We start from the raw sequence: 16,462 nt of genomic DNA on the forward strand, positions 1-16,462 counted from the left end.
CCAGACAGACTGCATGCTTGCAGCCAGGACTGGTGAGGTGGTTACTTTAGGGAGGGGGCTACCCTGTAGCAGTGAGACTGAAAGTGAGCCATAGCTGCTTGTGAGTACTGATGTTCCCTTGGACAGAGTAACTGCAAAGGTAGAGGTGAGCAGTAGTACCCAAACTGACAGTGAGGCACCGCTGTCAGAGGATACCAGAATTCCTGTAGAAGGGGAACTGGGAAGGGTTACAAAGAGAAAGTTGAGACAGGCTCAGCTCTCAGACTCTACTTTACAAGGCCTGAGGCAGGTAGCTAGTGAGGCACCTGATTCTCAAGGGAAGGGGGATTCTGTATACTGGGACAAAGGGTTACTGTATATAGAGTGGACCCCTGAGGGAGGGCTAGAAGGTGAGACAATGCAGAAGTTGGTAGTGCCTAGAGCCTAGCATATGGCACTTCTAGTCATAGCCAATAATATTCCCTTTGCAGGTCACATGGGCATAAAACCTACAAAGAGATGTATTATGCAGAACTTCTATTGGCCTAGAATTTCCAGAGATGTAACAGGGTATTGCAGGACCTGTGAGCAGTGCCAAAAGATAGACAAGGCAGGAGACAAGGTGAAAGCTCCTTTGATGCCTTTGCCTGTGATTAAGGAGCCATTTCATAGGGTAGCTATGGATATTGTGGGCCTTCTGAGTACTCCAAGCTTCACAGGGAAAAAGTATATCCTAGTGGTAGTAGATTATGCTACAAGATACCTTGAGGCAGTGGCTTTGTCCTCCATTGAGACAGAAAAGGTGGCAAATGCTTTGCTAGATATTTTCAGCAGGGTTGTTTTCCCAAAAGAAATACTGACTGACAGAGGAGCCAATTTCATGTCAGACCTGCTGGCTTGTCGGTGGAAGTACTGTGGGGTGAAGCCCCTAAAGACCACCCTACCATCCCCAGACTAATGGTCTTGTTGAGAGGTTAAACTCTAGACTCAAGCCCATGCTATGGGCATTTGCAGACCAGTTTAAGAGGGAGTGGGACAGATATTTGCCCCATCAGTTGTTTGCTTACAGAGAGGTTCCCCAGGAATCCACAGGTTTTCACCCTTTGAGTTGCTGTATGGGCATAGGGTGAGAGGTCCTCTAGATTTAATCTGAGATGAGTGGGAAGGTGAGTGTGAATCTCACAAGGAGTCTGTTGTGGAATACATCCTAAACCTCAGGACAAGGCTCAGGGAACTCATGGACTTGGCCCAGGAGTACCTGGCAGAAGCCCAACAGCAGAAAAAGGTCTGGTATGACAGGAATGCTGGAGCTAGAGAATATGCTGTAGAGCAGCAGGTAATGGTTCTCATTCCTGTCAGACACAACAAGCTGCAGGCAGCCTGGGAGGGACCCTATAAGGTGGTAAGGAAGGTCAGTGATGTTAACTACATGGTGGAACTGCTAGGCAGGAGACAGGAGCACAAATTGTACCATGTTAACATGATGAAACCTTAACATAAGGAGGCTCTTGTGCTAAGTATTTGCAGTGGATTGCAGGAGGAGTCTGAGGGAGATCTGGCGACTGAAGGGGTAGCAATGTCCCAGCAGCTATCTCTTACCTAGGTTCAAGAAATCTGAACAGTGTTACAGGAGTTTGGGGACATGTTCACTGGGAAACCAGGGTGCACCCATCTGGTGCAGCACCAGGTGGATACAGGACCACCTGAGAGAGTCAAACAGACTCTGAGGGAGGAGATACTGGAAATGTTGGAACCTGAGCCTCCCCAGTGGTGCTGGTGCCAAAGAAGGATAGCAGCACCAGGTTCTGTGTGGACTGCAGGAAACTAAATAGCCACACAGAGTCAGATGTTTACCCCATGTCTAGAACAGATGAAGCCCTAGAGCAGCTGGGTAGGGCTAAGTATCTTACCACCACTGATCTTACCAAAGGTTAATGGCAGGTGCCCTTGACTCCCAGTGCTAGGGGGAGGTCAGCCTTTGTGACTCCTTTTGGCTTGTATGAGTTCATAAAAAATGCCCCATCGACTTTCCAGAGGCTGTTAGATCATATCCTAGCAGGAGCAGGAGATTTTGCCCTTGCTTACTTAGATAATACTGCCTTCTTGGCATTCCTGGCAAGAGCACCTTCAGCATGTCAGGGAGGTGCTGGGCAGACTACAGAGGGCAGGGTTGACCATTAAGCCCAGCAAATGTCATGTGGGTATAGCAGGGGTCTCCTACCTGGGACATAGAGTGGGGAGTAGTAAGATTAGGCCAGAACCTGCCAAACTGGAAGCCATTCAGGCATGGCCTGCACCTGTTACCAAAAAGCAGGTGAAGGCATTCTTAGGGACAGCAAGGCCCCCCTCACAGACCTGACAAGGAAAAACAGGTGAGATAAGGTAGTGTAGACCACAGCATGTGAGCAGGCATTCCAGAAGCTTCAAGAAGCTTTGGAAGGACCCCCTGTGTTAGCCAGTCCAGATTACAGCAAGGAATTTGTTGTGCAGGGAATGCTTCAAACCATCGGTTGAGGCCTGTACTCAGCCAGATTTTTTTCAGAGGGAGAAGAGCACCTAGTGATTTATCTCAGTTGTAGGCTCCAACCTGGGGAGGAATGCTATGCAGCTATAGAAAATGAATGTCTAGCCATAGTGTGGGCACTGCAGAAACGTCAGCCTTATTTGTATGGAAGGAAATTCACTGTAGTTACAGATCACAATCCCCTAACTTGATTACATCGAGCCAGCCAGCAAAATGGCAAGTTGCTACGTTGGAGCCTAGGGTTGCAAGCATATGATATGTCAGTGTAGCACTACAGTGGGATTAGCAATGCCAATGCAGATGGGCTCTCAAGAGGGGGCATAGCTGGAGAACCTGTGCCAGCCTTCCCCAGGAGTGTCTGTGTGTTTGGATATAACTCAAATCTGAAAGTGTGTGTGTGTCAGCTACTTGGGCAGGGACACAAAGCACTGATTGGACAGAGTGAGTGCTGGGAGTTTTGGCTTGACCACACGGATGAGATCTTAACCCTATAGCTGTGACAGTGGGGAGTCTTACTGGAGATCTGAAGAGAAAACGAGAAGCCAGCCCCAGACTGACTGTGATCTCTGTGTGCTTTTAAAGGAAATTGTACTTTACTGTGTGTGTACTTGTTCTCCTCCCAATGTGGACACCCCTCACTGGTGCTAGTGGTGAGGACTGAGGCTCCTTGATTACTGGGCCAGTGCATGGGCATCACACTCACTAAAAAACAGCAGTCCATCAGATGGCACTCTGCCTCCTCTTCTTTCCTGCCTGTCTTTACTGGTGTACCCCAGTGCTCCATTATTGGTCCACCGCTATTTATTATATTTACTAATGACTTGCACACTTCCTGCTCTAACTCATCTCTTGTTCAATATGCTGATGACTGTACTATCATCTCTATCTCTAACACTGTCCCCCAACTCCACACCTTAAAACAAAACTCTTTCACCACTCATTCTCAACTCCAAAAAAAATCTCCTGTTCTCCTAAGAACTCCTTCATAGCATAAATCTTCTTTTACCATAAATTCACTTGTTCACTTGATGACACTGTTATTAATGTAAAGCCTCATACCAAGCTGCTAGTCAACTCAAATTTGATCTTTACATTAACAACTGTATAAAAAGACCCACCAAAAACTGCGTCTGCTCTACAGTAACAAAAAATTCCTCACCCTGAACTCTAGACTCTCTCTTGCTCATGTCTACCTTCTACCCATTTTACTCTAGACCTCACTTATCCTAACCTACAATCCACTCTTAAGTCTAAGCTTGAACTCACTTTCAAAAAACATTGATAGATTTGCTAAAACCAACCTTACAATTTTCACCACTGCCTCTCCCTCAAATTTATTTCCTAGCTTAACTCCCCAATCAACTATCTTCTCAACTCTTCTCATCATCCACTCTCTCCCTAATAAGTCTATCTGCTGCCCTGCCATCTCATCCCTTATTTCATTATGCACCCCCACACACTCTTTCAGGACCTCTGACCAGCTCTTCTTGGATATCTATAAACCAAAAAACTATTGTTCAACTACTATACAGCTACACTCCAGAAACACAACTAATCTCTAGAATCTGCTCATTCAAAATACCAACTAAAACACTGACTCTGTCCCTTCGACCCTTACTCCTCTATCTACTAATCTCCCACTCTCTCTTCCTTTGACCCTTTCTATTCATTCTACTAATCTTCCACCCTCCCCTCTCTCTTCATGTCTTCCGTCCACCTAATGCTTACTAGTATTCTTTACCTAGAGATTCTTCCTCTCTCTACTCCCTGTCTACTACTCTCACACCTTTTCCTATGAGCCCTTACTACACTATACTATACTATTTTTGCCTATCCCCATCTGTCTCAAACTCCACTTCCTACGCATCCTAGTTTTTACTCTCCTCCACATTTTGAACTAAGAACTTATGTACTGTAGGTGTTATATTATCTTAGAACTTAAATTTTTGCAGTTACTTTTGTCTTTGGTTGTTACAACCTTTCTGTTAGCCATACGTACATCTGTATCTAAGTTTTTGCTAATATCTGTTATTCCAGTCTTATAATATTTCACTCTTGCCTAGCAATTTGTTATGTGTAACACTGTATCTTACTGTGGAGCTTTTCTCCCTGGGGTTCTGCTGAAAATGGGGTCTAGCTCAGTTGGCCATACCTGGTTAACAAATGTCAAATAAATAAAAATAAATAATAAATAAATGTTTTGCCTATCCTCACAAAAGCATTTCTAAACACTGACCCATAGATATGTGATTCTAACCTGAAGCTTAATACAAAAAAGGGTGTTCCATCCTTCCATTCCTGTCATTACATCTGACTGTTGTGGATTATTCTTTGCTTGTCTTTGGTTTTTTGTGCATTACTTCATTACATCTGACTGACCCAAGAGTCAATAACACATTGCTTGGTGTCACATTTGACTTAGCACTGAAATTTCACCATCTCCAAAGTCATCCAACATAACTAATCAAAGCATATTACATAAAGGACTCCATGGGACAACTCTTAGAAGACCTTAGGGAGACACCTCATGGTGTAACACTGGAAATGTTTGATGGAATGTCACATGGCACACAGAGTGGCACAGACTGCAGGACACTCCATGGATGGCCATCATGCCATTGATGAGTTGTGGTCTGTCTTAAACCCTCATGTATTTCCTGTGGAATTCATTTTGAGTATGTTCTCTTTCACTGTGTGCTGTGCCCACTGTCATCTGCACATAAGATGCTGACCATCTATCTTGACACTTTTTTGCTTGAGCTGCTGGGGTAATACCTGAAGCACAGTGTGAACAAGCTATGCACTGCACAGAATAGCTTCACAGCCTGCAATGGTTTCAGCATGGTAACCGTTGTACTGCATACATCAATTTATTCTGTGTGGGTGATCCATTTGTGCATTGTTACAGCAAAATAGTAGATAGCAGATACTGCCAAACAGAAACCACTGTACAGGCAGAATGAGTATCACCAATAGCAAAAACACCTTCTTTAATGTCACTTTTGTCTCAAAGAGACTTAATCAGAATTAAATTCACCACACAAAGTCGACATTATATATGTAGCATATATATGTAGCAGATATTGCCCTCTACCCTTGCTAACCTGTATATTGTCTTCTACCTCTGCTAACCCGTATATTACCTTCTTCCTTTGATAACCCATATATTACCTCCTACCTTTGCTAACATGTATATTATCATTCTGCCTTTGTTAACCTGTATATTACCTTCTACCCTTGCTAACCTGTATATTACCTTCTACCTTTGCTAACCTGTATATTACTATTTTACCTTTGCTAACCTGTATATTAGCATTCTCTCCTTTGCTAATCTGTATAGTACTAATGCACCTTTTCAAAGCTGTTTAGTACCTTCTACCTTTATTAAGTTGTATATTACCTTCTACCTTTGCTAACCAGTATATTACCTTCTACCTTTACTAACCTGTATAGTACTGTTTGACCTTTGCTAACCTGTATATCACCTTCTACCTTTGCTAACTTGTACATTGTCTTCTACCTTTACTTACCTCTATATTACTATTCTACCTTTGCTTACCTGTATATTACCTTCTACCTTTACTTACCTATAAACTGCTATTTGACCTTTGCTAACCTGTGTACTACCTTCTACATTTTCTATTCTGCACATTATTATTCTACCTTTGCTAACCTGTATATTACCATTCCACCTTTACTAACCTATATATTCCTATTCAAACTTTGCTAACCTGTATATTACCTTCTACTTTTACTAAGTTATATATTAGTATTTAACTGCTGCTAACCTGGTTATTACCATTCTACCTTTACTAACTTGTATATTACTATTCTACCATTGCTAACCTGTATACTACCTTCTACCATTACTAACCTGTATATTACCTTCTACCTGTGTATTGCCTTCTACCTTTGCTAGCCTATATATTACCATTCTACCTTTACTAACCTGTATATTACTATTCTACCATTGCTAACCTGTAGATTACCTTCTGTCTTCACTAACCTGCATATTACCTTCTACCTTTACTAACTTGTGTATTACTTTCTAACTTTGCTAACCTGTATATTACTATTCTAACTTTACTGACCATTATATTAACTTCTACTTTTGCTAACCCGTAGATTACCTTCTACCTTTACTAACCTATATATTACTATTCGACCTCTGCTAACCTGTATGTCACCTTCTACCTTTAGTAACCTGTATATTACCTTCTACCTTTGCTAACCTTTATATTAACATTCTGTCTTTACTAACCTGTATCTGTCTCTGTGTTAATGGTGAGTAGAGCCTGATCATTACTGCTGTGTTCCTGGTCACTGCTATCCATGTCATCATCTCACAAATTTGGTTGTGATGCTGCTGGTTTGTGTGGTACTGGTTACCTGGCCATTGCCTGGGTAGCCTGCTTTTTGACAGTCAGGTTGTACAGCATGACACTCACCTCAAGGATATTGCTAAGTGCATTGCCCTACTGCAGGGTAAAGGAATTTGAAATGGGCTTTGAACAAACCAAGTGCACTTTCAACAACAGCTTACTTTTAGCTATAGAAAATACTGTAGCAATGTTCTGTCACTGTTCTGGGGAGCCATGGCTCAAGGACATCCTGCATCACCTGCAGCACATGAATTTGTTTTTCTGGGGGGGGGGGTGGTACTGCACATCGGGCTTACATGTGCAGAGTTATACATTACCAGACAGTTGTATTCCTAGACTTGCCAACTAGATGAACCTCTGCAGCATCTTCCTGCTGAAAGCAGTGAAGGAGGTGGCTCATGTGCTAAATGTAGCATCATCAACACTGTCAGCATACTGAACAGATATGATCATTATGAGACCATATGCATTGCAAACCACATTGCAGATCAAATAATGGTAGCCCTTCATACACACACACACACGCACACACACACAGACACACACACAGATGATTTACCTTCTGTTGGTCGACTAACACGCATGTCGACATCCTGATGGCAAACCACGCTACATCAAACCGAACATTTGACAGCCTAGTATGCATGCACCAAGGAAGAATCTCAGCACATGCAATTGTAAAACATTGTTTTTTGCATCCCCCATATGGGTGTGTGTGCTCCCCCAGCAATTTATATATACTAAATCTGAAATCGCACAATCTCCGGGAAAAGGGAATATTTCCCTGGCCTGAGATTGATGGTGTTGCACACTTGTTGACTATCTGCATGACTGACCAAGTGCAATCGATTAAACAAATGTCAATCAAACCAATGGAAGCCATATATATATATATAGATGTAGATATATAAATGTATAGAGTTATTGGTAACTATTTAAAGTGCTAAGACCTGCTAGAGTCTTGAAACACAGAGAATGAATGGTCAAAAGAATGGACTTAGATATTACCAGTCCAAGATGACCATTTTTGGGAATATTTCCTTTTGTCCTTGGTATGGCAATCTCTGAGTTGGTGCATATAAGTTTGGTGGGGTGTGGGGTCTTGCCCCCAACACCAGAGAGTGCAAGGGGCTTGTCCCCCTGCAAAAAAGACATTTAAAGCAGAAGAGCAATGTTTGAGATTCGCTCTTCTCCTGGATTTCAATCCTTTTTTTTAGTCTGTTTGCACCTGGAGTTAACAGTAATGACATTTCAATCGGGAACCATATCTAAATACATAGACATATATATATATATATATATATATATATATATATACTTCTAGTTAAGTTGACTGGTATCAAGAAATCTAAACTCCAGACTGAAAGTGGCTATCCTTTGTGTATACCTGTGGGAGCTAAAGAATGCAATCAGAGTTGTTCCTTTATGGTTCACAGTGAAATATAATCACTGAAGGAAACAATTTTGGCTGCTGCTTGGAAGCTAGGAAAGCAAAACAAAGTAAATGAAGTAAGAAAGAGTATGTTCAGAGTAAGATTACTGAACCACAATGAGGAGGAGGCGAGGCATATTTTGACCAGCCTTTATCTGCTGTAGCACAAAGTATCTAAAATTAAGTTGTTGTATCCAACAATCTTAAAAATATTTTTTTCATTCTGGAACTAAATCATTCTTAGATGCACATGGAACACTGGCAGCCCTAGTTGACCATCAGCGAGGTACAGAGGAGATGCAGCTGTAAGGTGAAGCTCAGAATGAGACAGAATCAGGAAAGGCATTAGAATAGTGCCCACAGAGGCCAACTGAAGAAAGGACAATTCAGTTTCAAGCCCCCATAAACTCTGAGAACACATGCCTACATGGAACTGTTCACAGATATTTTATACAAACAGGTTAATAGCTGCAAAGAGGCAGCTGTATCCAGCAACAAGAAGTATAAAACTAACTCAAAAACAAGCCACCCTTGTAGAATCACAACATCAATAGGCTGTATAACAGGAGGAAGGAAATCATGAAAAAAATTAGGAGATATAGCACCCAGCAGGATAATAGCACTCTCATCAAATTAAACAAACAACGCAGATGACAAAGTCTACCAAAGCCAAATTTGAGGTATGTTTGGCCTCCTGGGCCAAGGACAATCACTAGGCATTCCTTAGCTATGTCCACAACCTCAAAGGCAATACACAATTGTGTGCAGAGCTCATTGTTAATGGAGCCACCTATACTGAACAAGAAGATATAGCAAACCTACTGGCAGACAAATTCAGCACCGAATCTACCCCTCCCTCCCCTCAGGAAATACCATCTAATATAACTTCCCCTACTATCACTAGGGAACAGTTCCTCAGTGGTCTCGTTAAGGCCAAAAGCACTGCATCTATGGACCCAGACAATATCCCAGGATCATACCTCTCAACCGTACCGAATTCTTTGGTATTTACTGATTTTGAGGTGAAAATAATGGGGTGCCATGAATTCCCAAATGGCCCCTTACTTTCTGAATTTCCAGTCTTTTTTTTTTTCCGAATTATTTGCTGATGTAATCATGTGCAGGGCATGCAAGATGATATCAGTGTCGTAAACAGACTGCTAGCCTGTCGAAATACAGCTGAGGGCTTCAGGGGGTATGTACTATTATGTTTATGTTTATCTTTACCAACACATGTAGGCAAACCCTTTGTGGTTTGATCATTAGTCTAGTTAAGTGCAGACAGACAGTGCACTTCGTCCAACAAAGAAGCAGTCGTCAGACTCGTCGTACTGGTGATCGGTCTCACTCTCACACTCAAAGATTAAAAAATACATCACCACCTGCACCATCAGACCCAGTTCTTTCCCCAGCTCCTTCAGGTACTGTAAAAGAAAGAATTAAGGAAAAAAAAGAAATGCAATGTGTCTGTTAGTGTTTTTTTTTTTTTTTTTTGAGGTTGAGAGAGAGATATGAGTGCCATTGTGAGTGAGTGAGCAACAGTGGGTTCATATTATGTTATCGAAAGATAACATAATAGAACGCGCAAAATGTCGAAACGGACGCATATCGAAGCTTTTATTGTGGGGGGGGCTGTGCCCCCCAAAACCCCCACTAAATATATATATTCCAACTCCAAGATCGCACTACAGTGAGGAAAGGGCAAATATCCCAATCTTCACTGTACTGCAATCCCTCAATGCGATCTTTGAAATGTGGCCATTTCGAAGTTCTGAGCGTTCGATTTACATTATCTTTTGATAACGTAATAGGAACCCAGCAAGAGCAATTATTACAAAGCAAAAAAGCAGCCAAGGCAGCCAGCAAGCTCTTCATATTTTCAACTGCCTGACTGACTCTGTGTCTGCGATATGCTAACGATTTAATCATTCTGCAATGTATTCATCATAGGCATAGATAGCATAGCACACTGCACAGCACTATAATTTTCCCCTCAGACTTGCAGAGTTAGGCTTGCTCGAGTGGCTGTGGAGCCATGTTGTTGGATATTTGTTTGCATACAAGAATGCTTTTGCTTTTCCAATATAAGTATTTAAATGACATTTTCTATGTTATTAACACAGTGGCATGGTAGTTCTGTAAAAGGACATACTGCATTTTTGTTCCAGGGCTGCAGAGGTGTGCTAATATATCTTTCTTTTATTTGAAAACAAGCAATATAAACACTTCTGCACAAATGATTGAAATGAGATGTATGCTGGCTTACTTGAAAATGGCTATGTGTGATATTTTTCATGTTATTTACCCTTTAATAGAATGAAATGCATTGTCACAAAAGTATATAAAAACATAAAAGAGTTTCAGTGAAAGCTTCACTTGAAATGTTGTCAGCATCTAAAATGTTTTGCAATAGTTAACAGGCACCTGAAAGCTGTCCTGAAAAGTGCTGGTACGAAGAAAACACAATAGTACAGCAAGCAGTAGGGAATAGAAAATGCACCACTTGCCAATGTGTTGCTCAAATAAATTAGTGCAAGGCCTGAAAAAGTTGTAAACAAGACATTGCATCATACTTTAAAGTTTCTGGTTACACAATGTTCATATAATATGCTGGCTGAGCAATGAATTGTAGGGGCTTTACTTTTGTGGATTCTGTCATGAGTTAAAGTTGTGTATTTTATGGTTTTGCTATAATGTTTGATTGTGCAGTTTCCTTCAATCTTGACTGCCCAAAATATCAGAGAAAAAATGTGCTGTCCTATACTGTGAATAAGTCTTACTGTATTAGTCAGATATGGTATAATTCTCACGAAAAATATGTGTAAACCCATCATGGTGGATGCAATATCATGGGATTTAGTTGCACAACTGTTAATGAATGCTGGGAGAAAAACAGGAACAAACAGTACTGATATAAGAACTTAAATATGCCATGGTTGCTGAGAAGCTATGTCAAGAATTTCCTTTTTTCTGACTGAGGCACTGCAAAGGGAGACAGAAGATAAAGTTGCGCATGCATGTTTTACATTATTTAGTGGTGTAGTTTTTATTTGCTCTCAGATTATTTAGCGGTGTAGTTTTGATTTGCTCTGAGTAATTTCTGTCTTGTTATAAGTGAGAAGTAATCTTTCAGTCCTGTGTAGTCCTGTGTATAAAATGTGTTGCAGATAATTTTACTTCTTCAAAGTTTTACACCCAACTTATGAACTGGTGTTCAGCAGTTTATTTGAAGAAGGCGCCATTAAAGTCGGCTAAAATAGGCAGTGTTATGAACACAAGGCTGAAATAAAACAGCATCTTTTTAGTCAAAAGCTTCAAGTTTTATTTGTGTGTTGGGAGGAGGGCACTAATATATTCTGCTGTGCGATGCTTGACATAAAACACAGAAAGAAAGCATTTCAGAAAAAAATACAGTGAATGCATTTTGCAATTTTTTAGGCTGTTAAATGAGACATTATCTGTGTGCAAACCATCTTAATATGCTTCCTTTTTCACTACGATAGCATAACTAATTCCTGACCAGGAGGGAAGTGCTGGCTCAGAGTAAACGTTTGACAAGAATCATGAAGGATCCGATCGCTGGGGCATAGACTTAGCTTGTACTGCCCAGACAGAACACTGGCCACTGTTTCACTGAAGCCCAGCAGTTACGTTAGATGCACACTGTCTAGGGGGACAGGTCAGCACCAGAGGTTCTGACACTGCTCCCTTGACTGGTTTTGTTGGCTAATTTATTCTGTACTCGAGACACAGGGCAAGACAAGGCAAACCCAAAACAAAATGCTAAACATCACACTATCCAAGGCAGAGGTATTAAAGTTTAGTTTACATTGGGAATTAAGAAGAAACAGATCAAAACCGAGCCTGGGGGAAATGTTTCATTTTGGTGCTTGTACATACTTGCAAACATACTGCTGAAGGGATTAGTGGGGGTCTGGGGGAATGTTTCATTTTGGTGCTTGTGCATACTTGAAATTACTGAAGAGAATTAAGCTTTTGGCTTTTTGCTATGGGTTCATTTCTCATAAAATTGTAGTTTTCTGGCAAATCACTGGCAGTGGATCTTTGAGGACTGAAGTCAGAAAATATTGGCAGGGAGCATACATTACATCTGATTTTCAGACTTCATCTTTCACAAAATTCATGCTATGCAAAATCTGTTATTCTGTCAACAGTCTAAATTTGGAAGAGCAGTATTTAAAAAGTGCCACTGACTATTTCTGTGCCTTTATTTGGTCCCCCATTATTTGCGGCTTTGTCTAGATTTCTTGCTCTAAGAGATTGAGAGGTATGGCCATAATATCTGCAGTCATATAATAAATAATTAATTATGTGGAGTTTGTATCTGTGCTTTCTGGCTTCTGCTGACTTTAATTTCAGTTCACCCATTAGTGACTTTTGATGCAATGCATAATTTTGCATCTCATATCTCACAGACTATCTGTATTGTTGTCTGTATATGTCATTTGGCAGAGGTTTTACACCGGATGCCCTTCCTGATGTAACCCTCCCCATTTATCCAGGCTTGGGACCGGCACGAAGAAATGCACTGGCTTGTGCAACCCCACTGACAAAAAGGCAAGAGTCAGAGCTGGTTGTGGCAGAGTTAAAGATGTTAAAATTTGCACTGGGTGTGACTAGGATGGACAGGATTAGGAATCAGTATATCAGAGGGTCATCTCAGGTTGAATGGTTGAGGCAAGATTGCGTTGGTTTGGACATGTGCTGAGGAGGGATGCTGGGTATATTGGGAAAAGGATGCTAAGGATGGAGCTGCCAGGTAAGAGGAAAAAAGGAAGGACGAAGATTAGGTTTATGGATGTGTTGAGAGAGGACTTGCAGGTGGTTGACGTGACAGAGCAAGATGCAGAGGACAGGAAGAAATGGAAACAGATGATCTGCTGTGGCAACCCCTAACAGGAACAGCTGAAAGAGAAGAAGAAGATATCCCACAGACTATCATGGGTGCCGGGTGGCGATTAATAGCATAGCATAATGAATAAGACGCTAATGTAATGTTAGCTTTCAAGATGACTTTTGAAGCTGTATTATTTTTATTACATAGAGCTAAGATTCAAGAACACGTAGTGTTTCTTATTGAGGCAGGCACCCCACCCTACAAGTTTTTATAAGGATATTCATGGAAAATAATATTGAATTATATTAAGTCATCAAAATAACTTTTTTTGCAAGTATAAAGTAAAAGATTTTAACCATCTGGTGTGCTTTGTAGCTGAAATTGTTAGTAAGCTAATAGTAATTCTTTCATATTTTACCTGCAGTGTATGTATGCTGTGGCTGCTAATAATATTACACCTGTATTACGATACGGTGTAATGTCAGTTTGTGTATGTATTGGTTTGTGCACTTTTACCCAGTGCAGAGCTTGCTGTCCTAGAAGTATACAGTTAATAGTCCTAAAGTGCTTTGTCTTGTGAAATGTACATTTCTTGGCAGATTGAGGATTGTACTAAGTCAGTAAGCAAAGTAATGACAGGTGCTTTTAGTGTCAGACTTCATATGCTTCAATACAAAGTGTGTTACTGTACCAACTTCATAAAGGCAATATTTATCATCTCCCTGGCTTCTGGTCTCCACACACCCCACCCCTTAAATTTCTGGCTTTATCACTAACTGCTGACTGTTGTGCTAACAGATTGAGAGATATGCTGTCTGCAGTTGTTTTTGTTCTTGAAAGCAATTCACTAGCTGAAAACCTCTAATCTGTGCTTTGTGGTGGTGACTTGAGCAATTAGAGATAGAGTTTATCTGTGCAGGTTAGCTGGAGGAGGGGAATGATGGGGAGGCCTGGGTTGTAAAAAGATCTGTGCTGTGCTGCTTCAATTAGTCTTGGCTCCCTGCCCCACTTTGTTCCTTAAACATTGGGCAAAGGTGTTAAATCACAACAGAGGACTTTGTGACAGGTTTACAGATCCCATAGGTAACAGCACATGGGAAGAGGGTTTCACAGATGTTGAGCTTTGACAATACAAGTCTCAGCTTGGGACACATGTTATATATTGTACACATTTGCTAAAGATCTGAAAAGCAACAGTTAGATTCACTAGCTACTATGTTTTATTTTGTTAACTGGGTAGTTTGTCTGGATGTGCGCAGTCCATAGTATGTGTTCAGAAATTAATACACATAAATCACATTTTCAGGTTCATTTTGGATTGTATGCACACTGTAGAGTAACTTTTATTTAGTTATTTATTTATTACAGTTTGATGACTGGGATAGCCCACTGGACCTGGAAGAGCCCGTTTTCAGTGGAGGCCCGGGGAGAAAAGCTCCACATGATAGAGACAATTTTACAATAGTTATACAAAAGTAAATAAAGTAGTAGAACAGTGAATAATACAGACATAATATACAATTTGTTAAACAAAGACAACATTTCTAACCCTAGGTAATGATTTACAAAAGTGAGATTCGTGTAGTCTAAACATATTAAAAGTACAGGCATTTCAGATGAAAGAAAACATGTAAGTAAAACATTTATGTACAGATAAAAAAAAAAGCTTTTTTTTTTTTGAAAGTTAGAAATATGAGTGGAGGACAGAGAGAAAAAGGTGAGATGGGAGAGGTAAAAGGTGGTATATGGTGGAGAAAGGGAGTGGGTTGGGAGGAAGTTTATGTGGTATAGGGTAGGAGAGGAAGTAGAGGCAAAGGGTAAGAGAGCACAGTGATAGAAGGTTGAAGTATGTAGTACATGGGAGATGGTGTTAAAGAGTTTATGTGTTAGGGGTACAGGAACATTCACCATTTTGAAAGGAGGTGAGATTGGAGAAGAGTTTTGAAGTTTGAGTGGCTCTGAGTATTTTGAAGGGTGGTAGGAAGAGAATTCCAGAGTTTAGCTGGGGAGCAGGATAATAGGAGGTGACCAGGATGGTGTTCTGCTTTTTACAAAGTACATACACTAACATTATCACATGGGCCAGTTTTTGTAATGTGTATACATTTTATAGTTAAAGTTGAACAGGTGGTGATGGGTACATGTCTTGTGTGTATGTTAACGTCCGTGCTTCTGTAAGCCTAATTCAGGTTTCTCTATTGTGTTTCTGTGTCCCACCATGACATTTCACACCATGCCTATATACAGCTGTCTTTCTCTGTTATGAAGAACATATGAATTATAAATCATGCATGTAAATCCTGTAATGTGTGTGTGTGTGTGTGTGTGTGTGTGTGTGTGTGTGTGTGTGTGTGTGTGTGTGTGTGTGTGTGTGTGTGTGTGTGTGTGTGTGTGTGTGTGGACTTCATTGCTGCTCTTGTCTGAGTGACTAGCTGTGTTCATCATAAACCCTGTCTATTTAATAAACTTGATTGCTGAGTAAAGATGCCAAAAGCATCAGTTTTTCTAATATAATCACCATACCCCCAAGCCAGCTAGCTCATCTAAACTGTTTCATGTCTCTTTGTCTTACACTGATCAGTCACTGTATGATACCACGTTTTGATTTTACAGGACTTCACAAAGTACTTCTGCTGCAGCTGCACCTGTAGCCCAAGGATCAAGCAGTGAAATAAAAAACACAACAACCCTCATCAGTCTAAAGGACAACTTGGACAAGCAGAGATAGCTGAAGGTGAAAAAGGTAAGACCTGTTCTCAGTAAAATCTCTTGTTAGTAACATAATGTGTCTTTCAGTATAATTTTTCTGTTGTCATACTTAGAGGGGGTTAAGCAGTTATTTCTTTCATTTTACAAATAGGTCAGGTCAAGGAAAAGAGAATATCATCATTTCAAGTTGCAAGTGGAACCCATCACAAACAGTGCAACTGAGGAGCCAGTGATCCCCCATGCAGAGCAATAAGAGGCAGAGACGCCCAAAGATGGAAAAGGTATTGTGTTCTCTCAGTCATATATCTTTTTATTATTACTAATAGTAAATGATTTGCAAGATAATCAATGTCTTCATGCTTAGAGGAGATTTTTTGTGTTTATTTAACAGGTCATGTTGACAAAAAAGAAGATGGTCTTCATTCCAAGCAGCTTGGAAGATGTCATTTGATTGGTTAAGTGAGAGCAAGTTTGGGCTAAATTATGCCTTCTATAAAGTGTGTTACTGTAAGATTAGTATTGGCCATGGAGGACACCATGATCTGCACAGGCACATGGATACAAAGAAACACAAGACA

This window comes from Protopterus annectens, chromosome 1.part0, assembly GCF_019279795.1.
Source record: "Protopterus annectens isolate FY-2018-M chromosome 1.part0, PAN1.0, whole genome shotgun sequence".
Lineage (NCBI taxonomy): Eukaryota > Metazoa > Chordata > Ceratodontiformes > Protopteridae > Protopterus > Protopterus annectens.